Source organism: Sturnira hondurensis, unplaced genomic scaffold (genome assembly GCF_014824575.4).
Source record: "Sturnira hondurensis isolate 20B ecotype Veracruz unplaced genomic scaffold, ASM1482457v3 Scaffold0008196, whole genome shotgun sequence".
Lineage (NCBI taxonomy): Eukaryota > Metazoa > Chordata > Mammalia > Chiroptera > Phyllostomidae > Sturnira > Sturnira hondurensis.
Window position 1 is genome coordinate 28083861 of NW_028080827.1, and position 2394 is coordinate 28086254.

The 2394-nt window shown below is 46.1% G+C and overlaps 1 non-coding gene across 1 annotated transcript; it reads left to right on the plus strand.

Annotated features, from left to right (window-relative positions):
* Window positions 1-252: 252 nt before the first annotated feature.
* LOC118992692 (U6 spliceosomal RNA) lies at window positions 253-359 on the plus strand. The gene has a single exon (XR_005067693.1). It is a non-coding gene; the product is annotated as a U6 spliceosomal RNA (small nuclear RNA).
* Window positions 360-2394: the final 2035 nt, after the last annotated feature.

Sequence of the window (2394 nt, forward strand, 5' to 3'; positions counted from 1 at the left end):
GGGTACACGGGCCCACACACCTGGGAACCAGCACCAGAGGGGCCCAATTTGCTTGTGAGAAGCCACAGAGGGGACAGACATCTTAGAGAGACCAGAGCACAACGCCATTTTTTCCCCCTGTCTGACCCCGCCCCCACATGCAGTGTCACAACCCAGCAACTGGGTCGCCCGGCCCTGGTGAACACCTAAGGCTCCGCCCCTCAAACATAATAGGTGCAAACAGAACAAACCTTATAACTCAAGAACAGCTCAGTGCTCGCTTCGGCAGCACATATACTAAAATTGGAACGATACAGAGAAGATTAGCATGGCCCCTGCGCAAGGATGACACGCAAATTCGTGAAGTGTTCCATATTTTTAATAGACAGAAAACTGTACTTGAAACATAATTAAATAAAAAAATTGGAAAAAAAAAACCAGCTCAAAGCCCCAGAGCCTATAATTCTAAGTGACCAAGAAATAGCCAAGCTTTCAGGTGCACAGTTCAAAACACTAGTGATCGGGATGCTCACAGAATTGGTTGATTTTAGCCACAGATTAGAGGAACATATAAAGGCTAAACTGATTGAAATGAAGGGAAATGCACAGGAAACCAATAGTGATGGAAAGGAAACTGGGACTCAAACTGAAAGAGTGAACCAAAAGAAAGAACGAAACATCCAACCAGAAAGAATGAAGAAACAAGAATTTAAAAAAATGAGGAGAGGGTTAGGAACCTCCAGGACATCTTTAAATGTTCCAACATCTGAATTATAGGGGTACCAGAAGGGGAAGAGGAACAGCCATGAGTGAAAACTTATTTGAACAAATAATAAAGGAGAACTTCCTCAGTCTGGCAAAGGAAATAGACTTCCAGGAAGTCCAGGAAGCTCAGAGAGCCCCAAAGAAGGTGGACCCAAGAAGGAACACACCAAGGCACATCATAATTACATTACCCAAGAGTAAAATGAAGGAGAGAATTCTAGAAGCAGCAAGAGATAAGGGGACAGTCACCTACAAAGGAGTACCCATCAGACTGTCAGCGGATTTCTCAAAAGAGACCTTACAGGCAAGAAGGGGCTGGAAAGAAGTATTCCAAGTCATGAAATCCAAAGACCTACATCCAAAATTGCTCTATCCAGCAAAGCTTTCATTTAGAATAGAAGTGCTTCTCAGATAAGGTCAACTTCAAAGAGTTCATCATCACCAAGCCTTTATTATATGAAATGTTAAAGGGGCTTATATAAGAAAAAGAAGATAAAAAATACAGACAGTGAAAGGACAGCAAACTCACAGTTATTAACAACCACACCTAAAACAAAAGCAAACTAAGAAGACAGCTAGATCAGGAGCGGAATCATAGAAATGGACATCACATGGAGGGTTAGCAACAGGGGATTGGGAGGAGGAGAAGGGGGAAGAAGGTACAGAATAAGTAGCATAGACAGTAGGTAGAAAATAAATACTGGGAGGGCAAGAATAGTATGGGAAATGGAGAAGCAAAAGAACTTGTGACACATGGACATGAACTAAAGGGGGGAATGTGAGTAGGAGGGTGTGTGCAGAGTGGAGGGGAATGAAGGAGGGGAAATGGGACAACTGTAATGGCATAATCAATAACATATATTTTAAAAAGAGCAATTGAATAATATAGCCAAAAAATAAATTATTTAGTTCGTTAGGTTCTTACCTAGCTTGTGCCTTCTCTTTGGCTTAGTATAAAAATCAAAACCCTGGTATTTGGAATAAAGTCTTGTCTTTCTGGGCTAGTAAGTATAGGTCTCTCACTGGGATTGCTCTGGGACCCTTGGCTGTTAGGCTCAGCCCAGCAAATTAGGTAACTTTTTTTCCCCCTAGGCTAAATATTATTGCTTCAAAATCCCTCTTTCCTCCGTCTTACTGAGCTAAGGTGGTTGGGTACTTTGAACCTTGGATCCTCTCAGGTGGCGATCACGCAGAGCAGGTTGGGGAGCATGGCTAATGTTCTGGAGTTCAGTGGGGAGTGCTGTGCTCCAGAGTCCAGGTGATGACCAAAGCGTTGAATCAATTTAGATTCGTAGGTGAGGGAACAGAGGACCAAGGGGGATCCAGTTACCTGGGTAACCAGAACGTACTGATTGGGAGTCCCGTACTGATTGGGAGTCCTAGGGATAGGGACAGAGGTGTGTTTGGGTAAATGGGGTTCAGTATTTGGAGCGCGACGGGCCCAGTTCAAACAGAGCTCTGTTATTGGGTGACGGCACGACCTCCCACCCACGTCCTCCGCGGTCCTCGGTCTCCTCTTCGGCTCTGCGCGCTGGAAGCCCCAAAGGCCGGGAGGGCGCCGGGACGACGTCCCCTGCCTGGCGGCCGGCTCCGATCCCCGCGCCCACGGGCCCGCGCCCAACGCTCGGCTCAGGGGTCGCCCTCGGCCGG